A 20,155-nucleotide genomic window follows, 5' to 3' on the forward strand; every position below is an offset into this window, starting at 1 on the left:
AATAATCATAATTATTTAAAAATTGTGAAGGGAAGTTATGCATACCCAGGAAGACCAAGTTTCTGTAATTCTCTAACATCACATCTCTATGTAAGTTTTTTTGAGATGGCTGAAGGCATTTCCACTCCTCTTCAGTGAAATCAATGGCCACATCCCTGAATGTCAACAGTTCTTGTAAGCCAGTGTTTCCATCTTGAATTATCTGAGAAGTGGAAGTGTCCATCATTAGGTGGGGCAAGTCCCATCCTGAGATGCCTGCATCAGACATTATGAAGGGGTACTAAGAGGAAGAGGGCACAAAGGTGTTCTCAGGGCATCATTAATGTTCTATTTCTTTGTGTAAGCAATGGTACATGGTATGTTTCCTTTATGGTAATTCAAGGAACTCTATAATTTCAATGCTTTTCTGTTCTTGCTGTGCTTCATAAAATCAATTTTATTGCATGAATGGCTGTGGAAGCTTTCTGCGACTCCCTGCTTTCATTCAGGGCAGTGTTTCTCCAGTTTATTGAACCATTTCCTGGTATTCAGGAGCCAGTCCTTCTCCCTAGGGATCTTCATCCCCTGTACAGCAGAGCAACCTGGGGTTCCTAAGCAGGAGAGTGAAGCCTAGAGCTGAATGGCCAATATGGCTGACTCAGGAGAAATCACCATTCCATCTTAAGAGCAACAGTCCTCCAGAAAGTTACAGAAAGACAAGGGATTTGAAAATTATTGAACTGCTTCCCTAGTCTCACATTATAAATGTGAAATCTTCCTCTTTTGAGGTAGAGACCTCCTTAGCCACAAAGTGCTCCCCTAGATTCAGATGCAGCTAAATGTGCATTGAGCCCTACCAGATACCACTAACTTGACTCACATTGCCATTTCTGCATTGAGATTATTTATCCACAAAGCAACTGAGGCTCAGAGAAGGCAGAAAAGCCAGCTGAAATCACAGAGCAGGTACATGTCACCTGGATCTGAAAACAGGTGTTCTGAATCTCTCTGATTCTCTTTCTGCTAAATCCTTATGTGTCCAGAAACCTCCAGCATAACAGGAACCAAACACAGATCTTCTCCCAAAGGATTCATGAGCTCTACCTGTGTGAGGCAGACTCTAGGGCTGAGATGGCATGTGATATAGCAGAGAATTTCAGTTTATCCACATGTGACAAATACCTCCCATCGGGTGTGCACACTGAAGTAAGTGAGCATATTTACGTGGCATGTGTGGCCCCACCTTCCCATGGCAGAGATTTGGACAAGGCAACAGCATCTTAACAGCTTATTTAAAATGGAGCTTGGTAGTGTATGCCTGGATTCCCAGAGACTCAGGAGGCTGAGGCAAGAGGATCGCAAGTTCAAAGCCAGCCTCACAGCAACTTAGTGAGATACTATATAAAAATAAAAGGGACTGGGGATGTTACTCAGTGGTTTAGGGACCCTGGGTTCAATCCCCAGTTCCAAACAAAACAAAACAGCCTATTTAAATGAACTTGGAGCAACTGGCAGCACAGCATCATTCTCAGTGTGAGTCCTTGAGCCTCTGCAGACTTGGAAGAGGGAATCAGTAACTACAACTTTCAGGAACCAGGAGGTGCCAAGAAGTGTGTAAAAAATTCCATCCAGATGTTGGGATTGGTTTTCCTCTTATTCTCCTTCTCTTTCCAATCATACTTAGAGTGAATGAGGTATCTTCCTACTTTCAGCAAAATGGGAAGAACACTGCTTCTTTCCTTACCGTACAGGCTTTTATCAAAGGATCAAGAGGCTAACAGCATCTGAGTAATTCAGGGTGACTAGAGAGCACTTTGTACACACTGCAGGATTAGTAGATTGATAAATGGCATCACAATCACTTTAGCAATATCCAATTGGAGGTCTGCAAATGCACTGCTTTCGAACTATATAGCTGGGGTGTAGGGAGCCCATCAATTCTAGGAAACTAAAACTGTGTAAATTAGTCCATCAAATAGCTGAATATCTTGTGGCAACTGAGCAGCCTGAAGGTCTGGGCAGCTTTGTTGTGCTATGTGGGGCTAAGATAAAAAACAGATCTTCCTAAGTTGCAGCCTCACAAACCCTTCATCCCACACCTGAGCTCCTGCTCCCTGCAAGAGAAACCTGAGGGAAGATAGCGCTGGCAGCAGAGAGAGAGAGAGAAGCTGCTTCTGACTGCAAGCTGTGGGCATCAAGCTAGAAAGTAGTGCTGAGACACAGAACCCGGAACAAATGATTCTGGGAAATGGGAAGCCAAGGTCAGAAAGGATCTTACTTTCCTCCTCTTGAAAAGATACACCTTTTCATCTGGATGGGTGAGTTTCAAAATTCTCAGTCCTTCGACTATTTGAACAGAGCAAGAGTCTCACCTATTTAGCAGATCAAATAAACAAGCAAGAAAACCAAACCAAACCAAAACATCGTTGAGATGTTTTGTTGAATCCCCTCTGATTATTCATAACTCCCTTCGTGAATGTTTGTTTCGGTGCTTTTAAATTTTGACTCAAATCCGCAGTGGAAAATGTTTCAAGGGGAAAGGAAACGAACAAAACCGACCAACGCATTTGTGTGCATTGCATTTTGACCCAGCCCACGGAAGGATTGGAAGAATCTCCACAGACCAGGAGATCCTCAGATTCCATTCTAAGGACCATCAATCTGAACACTACTTCTTATTTCAGAACCTTTCTTTAGATTGGAAAGCAACTACTGGCAATTCCCAGAATAGGGCCCTAAATAGAGTAGAGCCACCTACTGGGGGAAGAAGAAATTTCTTTAGCATTCTCAGGTATTATAGTATAATACAAAGATCTATGCTATAGTCATGTGCCCAGGGCTCAATTACTTTCTTTCTCTTCTCTCCTCTTCTTCCTCTTTTGATTCTCCCTCCATCTCCTATATTATTATATTTTCATTTATTTCTTCTATAAGAAAACTTTGTTGAGCTGAGATATTTAGATGATTTTGGTCTGGCACATTCTGCAAGTCTGCTTCAGAATCACACTTTCTTATTTGGGTACAGAATTTTCCACAATGTTTAAGCACCTAAATTGCAGTAAGGGCAGCTGGCCACTGCTCATATCTGGTGGACAAGTAGCCCAGATGGCACCAGGAAAGAAAAGACGCCAGGATGTACCCTTCACCCTGGCTGCATGCAGAGCCCTACTTTCTACCTAGAAAGGACAGGATCCTGCACGAAGGGAGCAGCCATGGTGCCCTAAGCTGACAACTCCGATGAGCAGAAGGCAAACCCAGGGAGGCCAGGCATTCTGTTGGAGATCTCCCAATCAGGCTGAGCCCTGAGAAGGAGATGGCTCCTTGGTCCAAGCTGCTCTGTAAACATGAAGGAAAAGGATGTGACTCACATGGAAGGTACAGAGTATGTCTGTGTATCTTCGCCTTAAGGCACAGGGATCCCATTAAGGATAAGGCACTAACAATGATGGCTTTGCTTTGGACACTACCCTCAGCAGGACAGCCCCATGCAAAGGTAATTACCAGAAATGGGGACCCATTATAGCTTTTTGATTTGATTACCTCAACATCCTGTCAGACAGATGAAGGAAGGAGTCCTGACCTTTACCTCAAAAGAGGTAAACTGCAGGTTGGGGTATTATGTTTCAGCCTCTGAAACTTTGAAAAATGAAGCTTTGAAAAATGGAATTGTACGTGTCCAGGAAACAAATACCAGATCTTATTGCTTCGGGAGCTCATGTAAATTCAAAGACATAAGGAAATGTGTAGCCAAATTGAGACAATTACTTGAAAAAGTCTGTTCTAAGGTCCAGGGCAGAAACCCTCATTTTTTTGTGAGTAGCTTTGGCTTGGAATGCAATCTTCAAAAGGGGCCGAGAAAGTTAAAAGAACGCCAGACTTGCCCAGTAAGGAAAAGCACCAGTGCTTCTCTCTTCCCAGCGCAAGTCTGCATATGGGCGCACCTTCAGGCCCCGGGGCAACCCGGCAGCTGCTGCAAGTGGGCTTGAGGGAGCAAGGGAGCCAGCGTTCAGATTTGGGCAAAAGAGGGAAGGAAGCAGAGCCAGGGCACTGGTGACCAAGGGGAGAGCAAGTCTTAGAGCAGAAAAAGAGAAAGTGGGATGGAAAAGATCAGATGTCTGAGAGTGGGGCTGTGGTCGGTGACACTGCTGATGAAAGAAAGGACATAATTCAGAGGGAAACGTCTACAAAGACATGGGTTGGGACTTGGGCGAAAACTGACTTGAGTTGGGCTGGGAAGGCTTATTCAGATCTTGGCAGGAATCGGGAAGGATTGTTCAGATAGGGTCTGTATCCAATTTAAAACCTGTCCAACTGGACCCTTGGGGTAAAGCAGTCCCCAAAGCCTCCAGAGGTCTGCATTTTGCTCACAGGGCAGCTCTCTGGAGGAAAAGGAAGAGGAATGTGGGCTTGCTTGTGGGGAGGGTCCCATAGCCCCTTGCATGACCTCCACACAGGTGGGATCCAGCCATAAATTGCCTGCTGGACTGATCCCCAAACCTGTGCTTACAGACTTCCTTTCTGCATTCGGGTGTTTTTGAGAAGAATGAGCTTGGAGCAAAGGCAGTCAATCGGAAGCATTCTCAACCACATCTGAGCTTGCTGAACAGAAGGGAGGGTGAGGAGTGTGAGCAGGCTCTCTGCTTCCAAAAGTCAGACAGAGTGGTGGCAGACAGCCCTGTGCCCACCTCTAACTGCCTGTGAGGCTTTCATCTACTCACCGACCTGCCCAGGCCTCTCCTCTTCCTTGGCATCAACTGGGACACCAAAGACTGGCCCCCTCTCCTGGCAGGGACTCCTGTGGATAAGAGCACAGCCTGAAGATCTGCCTTACCTGGGAAGAGGGAACTGGCACAGTGCCTGTGCTTTGGGACAAGCTGACTTTTTTACTTGATGGCTTAATTTCTTTTTAACCATCTTCTCCCTTTTCCCTGACTCCTAAGTACTCTGGACACGCTTGTCTTTTAAGTCAAGTTTTTAGCAAAAGAAAAGACACGTACAGAGAAGTGTTTGGCTGGATGGATTTTCACCCTGTGAACACACTCAGAACAGCAGAAGGTAGGTCTAGAGACAGGACATGACCGACACCCAGAAGCCCCTCATTCCCCCTCCAAGTCCCTTCTCCTCCCAAGGAGAACCACCAACCCAACTTCTAACACCCCGAGCTAAGTTTTGCTTGTCTGGGGGCTTTCTCTCTGTGTGTATCTTTTACTTGCAGCTTCTTTTGCTCATTTCAACATATCAGCTCTTTTATTTTATGCCTCCCATGTTGGAAAGTTCCATTCACTTCTCACACTTCCATCAAAGTGGGCAGGCAAGTTTTCTGGGTGGGATTCAGAGGCTCTTTTATGGGAACTTTGCTTGTTCTTCAAGTACCTAGGAGGATCAAGTGATTGATACCCATATGAGATATTCCTGCTTATCATGATTCCTGACTTCTGCAATATTCATTTTTATTTGTTAGTTTTGAGGTATTAGGCATTGAACCCAGGGCGCTCTACCACTGGGCTACATTCCCATCCCTCCTCACTTCTAATTTTGGAACAGTGTCTGGCTAAGTTGCTGAGGCTGGCCTCAAATTGGTGACCCTCGTGCCTCAGCCTCTCTAGTAGCTGTGATTGACAGACGTGTGCCACTGCACCCAGCCTGACTTGTGCAATATTATTAATTCCAGTGACTCTTGGTCCCTCAGTGATTGTGTCCGGAGCAAGGTAACATTACCCAGTACGTTCACCTTCAAGTCTGAGCCCACTGTCAACATCTTCTAAGTTCTATTTCTATCTGCCAGATTTTCACAAAATTATCTTTGCACTTCATTTCTATTATAAAATTAGTTTAAATCTTTAACAGTTTACTCACTGATGTTTTTGGTGCTGGGATTGAACCGGGACCTCTGACGAGCTAAGCACCCAGGTCTCAAATCCTAGCACTTGAAATCTATGGTGTTTTTCCCCCTTAGTAATTTTCCCCCAGTGGATGTACCACCAGATCTTCCAAGAAATTCTGGGATACCTCTGTGTATAAATTGGACTAACAGAGTACGTTCCTCAGTTATGTTTTCCATATTCACTCAGGACTTGCCTTCTACCCTCTACTCTCAGAGGACAATTTATTCATTCAGTCAGCAAGTATTTATTAAGTACTTCTTATCTGGCAGGCTCTTTTCTAGACCATATGTATGCAGTATTAAAGAAAAAATGGAAAATGGAGGAAGATTCAATAAAAAATGAACAACAAAACAACAACCAAAATCATAACATAAGAGTAAGAATGACAAAAAGGTAACGCATAGGATGATGTCAAAGAGTTATTGGAGTGGGCTTACTTGAGACAGGGTGTTCAGGAGAATGCCCTTTGAGGACATGATGGTGGAGATAAGACTTAAGAATGAGACAAGCCAAGCGTGCAACAAGCTGGGAAAGAGGGCTGTAAACAGAGGAAACAGCAAATACCAGGGTCTTGAGGCAGGAAGGGACTTGGCATGTTTGGGGAACACAGGAAAGACCAGTGTGGCTCCAGCACAGTGAATGAGGAGGGCAAGGGATGTGCTAGGAAAGAGGTGAGGCCAGATCCCAGAGGCCCCTGGAAGCGGTGGTAAAGAGCTGGGGTCTTAAGGACAGGAAGTTCAGAATTTTAAACAGGGCTGAAACGTAATCCCATCTTTTTTCTTTTCTTTCTTTCTAAAATGGAGGTGTGATTTACAGGTAAGGCAATACAGAGACCATATGTGTATAGTGTGATGAGTTTTGAGAATTGCTCTGCCTGCCAGTTTTCCAAAGTGGTCAAAGCATTTTATATTGGCATCAGCTGTATATGAGAATTTTCCTATCCTTACCAACACTTGCTAATGGCAGTTTTTTGGTGTGCCTGAGTTTTTATGGAGGTATTTTGGTAGATGTAAAATGATATCTCATTGTGATTTAATTTGTATTTCTTTGATGCATATGATATTTAAGTTTTTCTTATGTTTTTTGGTCATTCGTATACCTTCCTTTAGGACGAGTCTGTCCCAAGGTTTAGCCCATTCTTTTGTTTTTTGTTCTTGAGATTGGTTCTGTGTTGCCTAGGCTGGCCTCGATCTCCTGGGTTCAAGGGATCCTCCTTCCTTAGCTTCAGATTTTTTTCACTCTGCCCAGCTTAAGCCATTTAAAAATTGGACTTGTTGAACTGGGGTTGTGACTCAGTGGTAGAGGTGTGCCCAGCACATGTAAGGCACTGGGTTCAATCCTCAGCACCACGTAAGAATAAATAAATAAAACAAAGTATTGTGTCCACCTACACGAAAAAATCTTTAAAAAATTGGACTTGTCTTTTTATTATTCAGTAGGAGTTGTTTATATACCGATCCTTTGTCATATATATATACCATGAATATATATTCTACATAAGGTCTGTTTATTCATTTTCTTTTCAGTATCTTCTGAAGACTAGATTTTTGTTTTTTATTTCTATTTATTTATTTACTTTTGCAGGGCTGGGGATTGAACCTAGGGCCTTGAGCTTACAAGGCAAGCACTCTGCCAACTGAGCTATATCCCCAGCCCTGAAGACTAGACTTTTTAAAAAATACATTTACTTAGAATTAATTTCACATTCATGAAAAACTTGAAAAAATAAAGATAGTACAGAAATCATCTGAATTTCCTTTACCTTCTGTTAACATTTAACCCCATTTGCTTTATCATTTGTCCTCTTTCTCTGCAAAAACACTTGGACACATAGTTTTTTGTTTTCTTTTATTAAGGCACTACAATTGTACATAATGGTGCGGTTCATTTTCACATACTCATATAAGCATGTAATTTAATTTACTCCATTTCAGTTTCTGTCCCCGTTTTCCTTTCCATCCTCCCTCCCCCTATTCCCTTTCCTCTACTCTACTGATCTACCTGCCACTCATTTACTTAATTATTTTTAATTGATGCTTTAAACATATACATTAAAGTGTAATTCACTGTGGTATATTTATACAGGAACATAGTGTAATTTTGTCAAATTTGGTTTTCATTTTCTCCCCTTTCCCGTTCCACCTTCTTCCCCCTCAATCTCCTTGTTCTATGTCATCGATCTTCCTTCTGTCTTCATGATATCCATCTTTTTCCCCCCTTATTTTGCTCTTGCTTTCACATATTTTCTGAGTCTGGCTTATTTCACTTAACATGATGTTCTCCAGTTTCATTCATTTACCAGCAAATGCCATAATTTCATCTTGAAGGCTGAGTAAAACTCCATTATGTATATATACCACATTTTCTTAATCCATTCATGTATTGACAGGCCATTGTGAGTTGTGCTGCTAATGATGTGGCTGTATCACTACAGCATGCTGATTTTAAATCTTTAGGATATATACAAAGGAATGGGATATCTGAGTCATGTAGTGGTTCCCTTCCTTGTTTTTTGAGGAATTCCCATACTGATTTCCAGAGTGGTTTTACTAATTTGCAGTCCCACCAACAATGTATGAATGTACACTTTTCTTCACATTCTCGTCAGCATTTATTATTATTTGTATTCTTTTTTTTTTTTTTTGGGTGCTGGGGATCGAACCCAGGGCCTTATGCTTACAAGGCAAGCACTCTACCGACTGAGCTATCTCCCCAGCCCCTATTATTTGTATTCTTGATAACTGCCATTCTGACTGGAGTGAGATGAAATCTCAGTGTAGTTTTGATTTCCATTTCCATGATTGCTAGAGATGTTGAACATTTTTTCATATATTTGTTGGCCTTTTGAGAAAGGTCTGTTTCAATCTTTTGCCCATTTCTTGATTGTGTTATTTATTTTTTTTGATGTAAAGTTTTTTGAGTTCTTTTTATTTTCTGTATATTAATCCCCTGTCAGAGAAGTAACCGACAAAGATTTTCTCCCATTTTGTAGGCTCTCTCTTCACACTCTTCATCATTTTCTTTGCTGTGCAGAAGCTATTTTTTTGATGCTGTCCCACTTATTGATTGTTGGTTTTATTTCTTGAGCTTTTGGGGTCCTGTTAAAGAAGTCAGTTCCTATACCAATATGTTGGAGTGTTCATCACCCTGTTTTCTTCTAGCAGTTTCTGGTCTAATTCTGAAGTCTCTGATTCACTTTGATTTGACTTTTGCGAGAGATAGGGCTCTAGTTTCCTTCTCCTACATATGGATATCCAATTTCCCCAGCACCATTTGTTGAAACGGCTATCTTTTCTCCAACATTTATTTTTGGCACCTTTGTCAAGTCTCAATGAGTGTAACTATGTGGGTTTTTCTCTGTATCTTCTCTTCTGTTCCATTGATCTTCCTGTCTATTTTGATGTCAGTACCATGCTATTTGTGTTACTATAGCACTGTAGTATAATTTGAGATCAAGTATTGGGATGCTTCCAGCATCACTCTTCTAACTCAAGATTGTTTTGGCTTTGCTGGGTATTTTATTCTTCCAAATTAATTTTAGAACTGTTTTTTTCTAGTTACATGAAGATTGTTTTTGTTTTTCTGATTAATTTGAGAGTATCTGCAAGCATCATGGCCTAAACAAACACTGTATATTTCCTAAGAATAAGAACATCCTATTACCTTATTACAAGTTGCTGACTAACATCAGAAAATCTAACATTAACATAATATTTTAATCTACTGTCCATACTCTAATTTCAATAATTGTCCAATGATGTCCATTATGGATTTTCTCCCATTCTAGCACAGGATCCTGTGTGCAGTCACTCATTAGTTCATCTCTTTGGTATCTCTTAATCTAGAACATTTCTACAGGATTTCTTTTTCTTTATAATGTTACCATGAAAAAAAATTGAACATTCTTCATTTAAGGTTTGTCTGATGTTTCCTCAATTAGATTAATGTTATACATTGGTTAGAATATTATGTAAATTCTTTATGTTCTCCTAAAGGTTTTATATCTAGAGGCACACAATATCCATATGCCTCTTATTAGAGATGTTGATTGTGATCATCTGTTCAAGGGGTCTGATTTTTCCACCTCGGAGTTACTAGTTTTCTCCTGGCAACCAATAAACCATCTAGGAGATACACTCTAGGTTCCTTGCAAATATTTTGCATCTCATCGAAACCACTCTTATTTAGCAGTCATTGATATTCTTGCCTGAATTAATCTTTGTTATGATGGCTGCAAAATGATTTTACAATATCAGCATTCTTTCCTCATTTATCAGTGACCATCAGGCATTCTACTGTACACAACTGTCCTTCCCTCTCTTCCACTGGTTTATTTATATGAGTGGGAATTCATGGCTTTCTAATTTTAATGATTTCTAATTTATTACTGCCCTTAATTATTTTGGTGCTAAAATCGTCCCAGATATACTCAGAGTAGGAGCTCCTTCAAGCTTGTTGCTTTGCTCTTGAGATGTGTACCCATCATAATTCTGAGTAATTCCTTACTTTATAGCATAAGGTGTTCCGATCTCATTTTGTACCTCCTGCACTCCAGTTCTGGAATGACCATCTTCTCAAGGAGTCCTGGTTCTACAAAAAAAAAAAAAAAAAAAAAAAAAAAAAAAAAAAAAATTAAGTGAACATAGAGTACAATTGATGTTTTTGTGTACAGTTCATTTCAATGCATGTAGATTTGTATAATCACCATCAAAACAGGACACAAACCAGTTCCATCAATTCAAAAAATGTCTTGAGCTATCTCTTTGTGGTTATACTTCCGATTTCACCCCTATTCCTACCTAACCTCCCGCAAGCACTCATTCTGTAACCTATCACTATTGTTTTGTATCAGAGTTTTGTCTTTTTGAGGATGTCTTGAAATGAAATAGTATAGTATGTGAACTGTGAAGCCACTGGGGACTGGAGATTCCTTTTTTGGTAGGTTTGTCAAATATGAATTCAAATCCTTTAAAAGTTATAGGACAATCGAGGTTATTTATTTCATCTTTAGTAAATTTTGGTAGTCTGTGATTTTCAAAGAATTGTTCCATTTCTTCTAAGTTGCTGAACTTATGTGGATAGAATTGTTCATAGTCTTTCCTTATTACCCCTTAAATGTCTGTGGGGTCTATAGTGATAACTTCACTAATATTGGCAATTTGTATCTTTTCTCTCTTTTTATTTTCAGTTTTTCTAGAGGTTTATCTAATTTTAAAAATATTTTTTAAAAACTAGCTTTTAATTTCCTAAGTGTTTTCTTCTCCACCCTGATTTTAATTTCATTGATTCCTGCTCTAACAATTATTATTTCCTTCCTTTTTTTTTTTTTTTTTTGACTAAGGTTTAGTTTGTTTCTACTTGTCTAGTTTCTTTTTCAAAATTTTATTTATTCTTTTCAAATATATAAGACAGTAGAGTACATTTGTCTAGTTTCTTTCTTTTTTTTTTTTTTTTCAGTACTGGGGATCGAACTCAGGGCCTCATGCTTGCGAGGCAAGCACTCTACCAGCTGAGCTGTCTCCCCAGCCCTGTCTAGTTTCTTAAGGTACCAGATTAAATTATTGAGACTTTTCTAATATAAGCATTTGATGCTATAAATTTCCATCTAAGCACTGCCTTAATTGCATTCTAAAATTTTTGAGTTGTTTTATTGTTATTTTTGCCCAATCCCAAATAGTTCATAATTTCACAAGGCATGCTGGTACATGCCTGCAATCCTAGCTACTCCAGAACTAAAGCAGGAGGATCATAAGTGAGGTTAGCCTGGGCAACTTAGTGAGATATTGTCTCAAAATTAAAAATAAAATGCTGATTAGTTCAGTGATAGAGTGCCCCTGGTTCAATCCCCAGTACCTGCCCAGAAAAAAAAAATCATAATTTCACTTGAGATTTACTATTTGACATTTTGACCATTTAGAAGTATGTTGTTTAATATCCAAAATGTTTGGATATTATCCTGAAATCTTTCTGTTTTCTCTTCTTTCCTTTCTTTTTCTGGGGATTAAACCCAGGGCCTTGTGCATGCAAGGCAAGCACTCTACCAACTGAGCTATATCTGCAGCCCAATCTTTCTGTTTTGATTCCAGTCTATTCCGTTATGATTGAAGAAAATACTTTCAATAATTTAAAGTCTTCTGAATTTGTTAAGGTTAATTATATAACCCAGTGTGTGGTCTACTTTGGTGAACATTCCATGTGTGCTTGGGAAAAAAATGTATATTTTGCAGTTGTTGAATGAACTGTCTTATAGATCTCAGATCCATTTTGTTGAGTTCTCTATGCTCACTGACTTTCTGTGTCTTAGTTGTATAAATTATTGAGATAGGAGGTTTATTCCAACTATCCTTGTGGATTTTCCATGAATTTTCCTTTCAATTCAATAAGTTTTTGTTTCATGTACTCTTCTGGTGTTTAAAATTATTACATATTCTTGATGAGTTGATGCTTTTATAATTATACAATTTCCTATTTACAATTAGTAATTTTCTTTGCTCTGAAATCTACTTTTTCTGACATGAATATAGCCACTGAGCTTTCTTTGGATAAGCGTTTTCACATTGTATCTTTCTCCATACTTTTACATTTAGCCTAGCTATATCTTTATTATTGTTATTTTATTTTGAGACAGGGTGTCACTAAGTTGATGAGGCTGGTTTTGAACTTGCAATCCTCCTGCCTCAGCCTCCTGAGTAGTTGGGGTTACAAGCATGTGCCACTACACCTACCTGCTACATCGCTCATATTTTTTGAAAAAATCCATTCTAACATCTTCTGTATTTTAATAGATGTGTTTAATAATGTTTAGGATTTAGAGTTGTCATTTTATTATTTATTTTCTATTTTGTCCTTCTTTTGTTTCTTGTTCTCCTTTCCTGTCCTCTTTGAATTATTTGAATTCTTTCAGTTTTCTATCTCATTTTTTTTTTTACTGCTCATTTTGTTTAGTTACTTTTCTAAACTGCTAAATGAATTACAGCATACATGCACAAACTTTGGGTTTACTTAAAGTCCTTATTTTACTATTCAAGGGGAATGTAGAAATGCCACCACTATATTATTCCCTTTACCTTCCCCTCTTATGATGTAGTTGTCTTATATTTTACATTTATACACATAGAAAACCTCGTCAGACAATATTATAACTTTTTTTTGAGACAGGGTCTCCTAACATTGCAAGTGATCCTCCCCGCTCAGCCTCCCAAGTAAAACCACCACGCCCAGCTTATAACTTTAGTTTTTAATCATCAAACATTTTAAAGAACTCAGAAGAAAAATGGTCCATTATATTTACCCAGATACTTTCCCTTTTTGTTGCTCCTCCTTGATTCCTGATGTTTCTAGTTACCTTCTGGTATCATTTTCCTTCTCCCTGAAGAACTTTCTCTAGATTTCTTTTAGAGCAGGTCCACAGGAAATACACTCCTTTACTTTATCTTCATCTGAGAACTATCTTTATTTCATGCTCAATTATCATGGGCATTTTCATTAGATATAGAATTCTGGGTTAATTTTTTTAACATGCTAAAAGTGTTGTTTCATTTCCTTTTGGTCAAATTGATTTCCGACAAGTAATATGACATTTTTACTCTGTCTACTTTCAGTAATTTTTCTTTGTATTCGGTTTTCAGCAGACTGATTATGAAGTGTTGTATCATGGATGTCTATTGGTTTATTTTGTTTGGTGTTTTCTGAATTTCTTGGACTCATCAACTCTGTGAAGTTCTCAGACATTATTTCTTTAAATAAGTTTTCTGTTCTGTACTCTTGCTCCTTTCCCTCTGAAACTCCAATGGCATAAGAGTTGTGTCCTTATGCTCTGCTCATTTGAAAAATAATTTTTCTCTGTCATTCAGATTGAATAATCTCTATCATTCTATCTTCAAATTCATAACTCTTTCATCTGCTATCTCTATTCCATTATCAAATCTGCCAGGGATTTTTTATTTTGGTTATTATACTTTCCATAAAGTCTGTAAATGATAACCTCTAATTTTACTATTAGTACTTTCTGTTATTTTTTTTTCCTTAACAGGCTAGCTAGAGGTTATCAGTTTTATTAAAATTTCCAAAGTACCATCTTTTATTCCCAGATTTTCTCAAAATTTCTATATTCTACTTTAGGGTTATAAAATCCATGTGGTTTTAATTTTTATTCATTTCAAAATATTTTCTCATTTCCTTACTGATTTCTCTTGGACCCCTGGATATAAGACATGTAAGAGACATGTTTGCCTATTTTCAAAATTTTTGGAGATTCTGACATGTAACTTTTCATTAGTGATTCCTAATTTCTTATGTGCTTACAATAGGCAATGTAGCGTACTCTATATTATTCAACCTATAAAATGTACTGAGCTTCTTATTGTCGAGTATGAGGTCTAAACTAATGAATAGTCCAGATGTACTTGGACAGTGCGTATTTTTTTCTGTTTGGGGTGGAGAGCCCAATAAATGGCAGTCAGGTCCATTTAGCTTACATTGTGTCATTCAAGACTTCCTTACTGATTCTATGACTATTTGTTCTACCAACTGCTAAAAGAAAGGTGCTGAGATCTCCTACTACAATTGTGTATTTGTCTATTTTTTCTTTCCATCTGCCAGTTTTTATTTAATTGTTTGAAACTTTGTTATTATATGCATACACAGAACTGCTATGCCTTTTGGATGAATAGAACTTTTTATCAAGAAATAGTCCACTTAACTATTTGATGCTCCTTTATCCCGAATTTCACTTAGTCAAATGTAATGACAAATGAGTGGAGCCATTAACTTTCAGCTCTAGTGTGTGTGTGTGTGTGTGTGTGTGTGTTTGTGTGTGTGTGTGTGTGTGTGTGTGTGTGTTAAGGGGTACTTTCCACATTCCAAATCTTTTTGTTTTTTATTTTGAGACAGGATCTCATTAAGTTGCTTAGGGACTTGCTAAATTGCTGAGGCTGGTTTTGAACTTGTGATCCTCCTGCCTCAGCCTCCAGAGCTGCTGGAATTATAGGAGTGTGTCACCTCCCTGGCTAACTTTCAGCTGTCTTATGGTTCCTGGTTGCTGTCAGTATAGGATATTGTTTTAATCCTATGTCCTTTTATATGCGTGTCTGTTTTTTTCATCCAGTGATATTTATATTAGAGTTACATTGTGTAACAAATTACAAAGTATTAAGGTGCTTATTAACTCAGTTCTGTCAGTCAGAAGTCTGTTATGCTGCAGCCGAGTTCACTGATACAGGTTTTTCGTTTGTTGGTTGGTTGGTTGGTACTAGGGATTGAACTCAGGGGCACTTGACCACTGAGTCACATTCCCAACCCTATTTTGTATTTTATTTAGACACAGAGTCTGAGTTGCTTAGCACCTCGCCATTGCTGAGGCTAGCTTTGAACTATCAATCCTCCTGTCTCAACCTCCCCAGCCACTGGAATTACAGGTGAACACCGTGGCACTGCTAAGGATTTCTTCTTATTTCCTTGCTGGCTGCTAGCTGGTGGCTTCCCTTACCACCTAGGGGCTGTGTGCATGAATCTTCCTGTGACCCTCTCACAATATGGTAGTAATAGAATCCCAGGTCAGCAGCAGAATCTCCTTCCCATCAAATCTCCCTGGCACTTTGAATCTCTCTGACTTTTGCCACCAGAGGGAAAAAATTCTCTTCTTTTAAATAGTCCATTTGATTGGGTTAGACTCCCCTAAACAAAATTCCTATTTCAGAATCAGTTGATTGATAATCTTAATTACATCTGCAAAACCCCTCTGGGGCTAAACTCACAGGGTCACTTTTTTTTTCTCCTCTTTTAAAAAATTTATTTGATACCTATTATACCACATAGCATATTTTAAACACTGACATATAACTCCCTAATAAGATAAAGCAAGACAGAAATTTATCTTATTAGAAACAGGATACACCATCATTTATTATCTTCAAACATTATTGCACTTTAACTTCCATAATTTGATAAAGCATTTATGAAATAATCTGCAGACTAGTTTTAACAAATAACACCTTTTAGCAGACACATCTGTCCTAAATCGTTTATTAAGTATGAACTTTACAAACATCGTTCTTACGTTAGCGGTTAACAGTGGCGTCGAAGAGTATTGGGCCTTCTCCAAACTGCAGGGTGAGAACCACCAATAGCGTGGTGGAACTTGTGGCCCTTCCCAAGGCCACGACTCTTAAACAGCCTGCAGATGTTAGACCGCGCATCTCCCTGTGCTTGTGGACTGGTTTGGTGATCCATTGGGTGTCAGTTTTTCTTCTGATAGCTTTCTGGAATGGATCAAGGAGGATAACCTCAAAGAATTTGTATATGGAATCTTCGCCAACTCAGTAATACTCGGAGCTCTCAGAGCACCACAGTGGCGTTCAGCTCGCTCCCCAGCAACAGACTTAAGGCTTCAAGCAAACTTTAGCTGGTTAACACCATGATGGACAGGCTTGCCATACGTCGCACCCTTAGGAACTGGGCGTTTGCCGCCACCGCAGAGCACAGGAATCCTGTATATGACGTGAACTTGCTTGACCTTGTATCCCAGTCTGCGCGCTTTATGCGGCCGGGCGGGGCGGGGAGCCCTGTGGAGCGGAGAGAGCTGGCGGTACTGCCAGCAGCAGACCCTCAGAAGAAAGTGCATCACATCCGACTGCTTCTTCCTCCAGAGCTCCTGGATGTACTTGTATGCGCCCATCTTGGCTCACCTGATGGCTGCCGCCAGACAGAAAGGAAGGAGCCTTTCTTCCCCACCCGGCCACTTTGAATTCTGCCTACTACACCACTACTATACTTTTAAAAAAGATTGTATTTTACAACAATTTTAGAGAAAAACTGCAAGATACTAGTCTCTGTACACCTTTCCTCTCTCTTTCTTTGATGTTAACATCTTACATAACCACAGCACAAAGCTCAAAACCAGGGAATTTACATTGATATGATATTACTAAGGAATTTACATTGAATTTTACAATTTTCTCCACTAATGTCCTTTTTCTAGTGCAAGACTCAATCTTAAGATCCCACATTGCAATGAGTTGTCATGACTACTTAGTCCCTTCAAACTGCAACAGTACCTCCAGTTTTTATGTTTTATGACTGATTCTTGGGAAGAGTGACAGAGACATATTTTGTAGAAGTTCTCTGAATTTGGGTTTGTTGAGGTTTTTGCATGATTAAATTAAAGTTATTAACTTTTGGCAAGAACTCTGGAAATAATTCATATTTCATCCCTTATTCTTTTTACCTTCCCCAGTAGGTAACCTTTTCAATAATTTCTGATTTATCTTTCCTGTATGTCCTTTGCACAAATAAGCAAATGTATGTATATATTATATATCCTTTGTTTTTTGCATAAAATGATAATACTATGAGTTTACTAGGGCTACCATGGTAAAATACTCTAAACCGGGTGACTAAAATAACAAATTTATTTTCTCATATTCTGGAGACTGCAAGTTGTCCACAGGTTTGCTTGCTTCTCAGACCTCTCCTTGTCTTACCGACATTTGCCTTTTCCTTGTGTGCTCATGTGATTTTTCCTCTGTGCACACATTCCTGCTGTCTCTCTGTGTGTCCAAATTTCCTCTTCTCATAAGGACTCCAGTCAGATTGGTAGGTCCTACCCCAACAGGACTAAAGTAACCTTTAATTGTCTCTTTAAAACATACGTCTGCAAATACAGTCACATTCAAAGGTACTGGGGATTATGACTTCAACCTACTATAAAGTTTGAGGACATGAAATTCAGTCCATTAAACTCTTTTATACTTTATTTGCACCAAACAGAATATCGTGAAAGTCACTCCATATCTGTTAACAGAGATCACCCTGATTCCGTTTTGTAGTTATGTAATAGCTCATTGTGTGGCTGTACCTTGGTTTAGGTACTCACACTTCCTATTTATGGACACTTAGATTTTATCCCCATTTTATAAACACAAGCAATCCTGACAATTAATAATTGCATTGATATGTGTTTTCATACTGTTGGAGATTCTTAGGATGGCTGTGTCAAAAGATAGCACCTGTAATCCCAGAGGCTGAGGCAGGAAGATCCTGAGTTCAAAGCTAGCCTCAGCAACTTTGTGAGGCCCTAAGCAACTCAGTGAGACCGTCTCTAAATAAAATATAAAAAAGGATTGAGAATGTGACTCAGTGGTAAAGCACCCCTGGGTTTAATACCTGCTACCAAAAAAAAAAAAAATAGTGGCAAATACAAAGAGAGAAAATAAATACACGAGTGGTTGACTGGTGGGGTGAGGGTGGGCAGGAATGGGAAATAACTACTGATGCCTAGGAATTTCTCTCTGGGGTGTGGAAATGTTCTAAAATTAAATTGTGGTGATGCTTACATGACTAGGGCTACAAATCAGTCAATTTATGATATATGAAAAATATTTCAGTAAAACTGTAAAAAATGAAGGTAACAAGATCAACAAGTCTCTCTCTCTTGGGGTCAGAAATCCCTTTTGAAATCAAGGGGCAATGGGGTAAGAGGACTGGCCCAGGTCACACAGGTCATTTATTCCACTATAAAAACACTCCTTCAAATAGCTCTGGAGAAGTTCTGGCAGATTCTTCCTCCACCACCATCTTTTCTTCCTTCCGTGTCTCAACCTCTGCTAGTATCAGGTACTCTGTACTCTGCTTTCACATAAATTAGCCCATATAAGATTTAGTTTTCCCCAAAACCCTGGGAGGCATTTTTTTGTCCATTTGCACATGAAAATTTCCAACTCAAAAATAATCAGTATTTGTCCAAAGTCACACAGCTGGAGTTACATCGACTGGACTCCAAACCAGGGCCCTTTCTTGTGATTCACCTGCCATCCTGGCCAAAAGAAGGACAGATCCCTTTGTGAGCTGAAAGGAGGACAGGCTTGTCTGTGACTGCATGGGGACCAGGGGTCTGTCTTCCAAGCTGAAAGCAGGGGCAAAGCCATTTGGTAGCAGCCTCTGGGCCTGCATGATCGAAGCCCTTTCTCAACCCATCCAAGCTCTCCGACTTCCTGCTTCTCTCACCCTGCTGCTGAGGCGCCAGGGACAAGGGGAGGAAGGACACCTATCCAGGGCAAAGCCACTTCTTGGAGATCTCAAGCCCCAAACAGATATGCTCCCTTAAACATTTTCTGCTTTAAAAAGCATGGTCTGGAATGTTTTAGCCCAGAAACTCTGCTCTTCTCCGCAGCGGAGTCTTCCTGGGCCATCCTCTGCTCTCTGTCCTGTTTTGCTGTTATTGCATCCCGCGCGATGGACCTGGGGCCTTGCACAGGCCAGGCAAGTGCTCCCCCACTGAGCTCCACCTGCACCTGAGTTTGGCTAAATGGAGACTTGGACATGTAGGAAAGAAGTGGGACAGAGGGGTGAAGGGGATGCAGATAAAAGGATTTTAGTGTCTTGTTTCTAACTAACGAAGATAACTCAGGGAGCATCCTCTAAGGGCCCCCACGTTCAGGCTGAGGTGCCAGCATGCACAGGAAACCTGGTCCCTGCTCTCCAGGCTCCAGCAGCTGGTCCTGTCACCGCGGACACGGTTCTGGATTTCATTTCTGACAAGGTGCCTCGCTTGACTGAGTAGATATCCCCTCCTTTGGCCACTGAGTCCATAAAAGATATTAAATGCTTAAAGTAGAAAGTTTTAAAATAAAAAAAGGTTTAACTCAAACATGTGTTATTTCCAATCAAGTTTAAAAAAAAAAATGAAGGTAAGTGCATATGTGGTTTTGTTAGGCATTGCCAAATTTCTCTTCAAAGGGGTTGTACTAATTTGCATTTCTGACAGTATTGTATGAAAATACCAGTTTCCTATAGCCCTACTATGAGAATGCATTGTCAAACTTTCCATTTTTGTCAAATTTTATATCTTTTTGCATGTATTTGAAGTCTAATCCATTTCCCAATTTCTTTTTCCAATTTTGAGGTTTTTAATCCTTTGTACTCATTTTTCTTCCTTTGGAGTGCTGGGGCTAGAACCAAGGTCTCTCACATGAAAGGCTAGTGCTCTACTACTAGCTATGTCCCCAGCTCCTCTACTCAAGTTTTAAGAATTCTTTATACTCTAGGGAGATCAGCCCTTTGTCTATGGTACATGTTGCAAATATTTTCACCCAGTATATCAATTACTTTATGGCTTTATGAAATATTTTTTTCTGGCCAAGAAAAACTTTAAAAATAGTAAATTTATCAATCATTTCTTTTTTTGTTCTGGATCTTATTATAGTAGAACTGATTCAAGTTTTTTCCTAGTAAAGGATTTTACTTTGTACACCTAGATCTCTAATCCATGTGGAGTCTATCCTTATCAGTGCCAC

The 20,155-nt window shown here is 39.5% G+C and overlaps 1 pseudogene; it reads right to left on the minus strand.

Moving 5' to 3' along the window:
- Positions 1-15,929: 15,929 nt before the first annotated feature.
- Positions 15,930-16,539, minus strand: LOC124976266 (60S ribosomal protein L15-like; annotated as a pseudogene).
- Between the last annotated feature and the right edge of the window lie 3,616 nt (positions 16,540-20,155).

This window comes from Sciurus carolinensis, chromosome 2, assembly GCF_902686445.1.
Source record: "Sciurus carolinensis chromosome 2, mSciCar1.2, whole genome shotgun sequence".
Taxonomy (NCBI): Eukaryota; Metazoa; Chordata; class Mammalia; order Rodentia; family Sciuridae; genus Sciurus; species Sciurus carolinensis.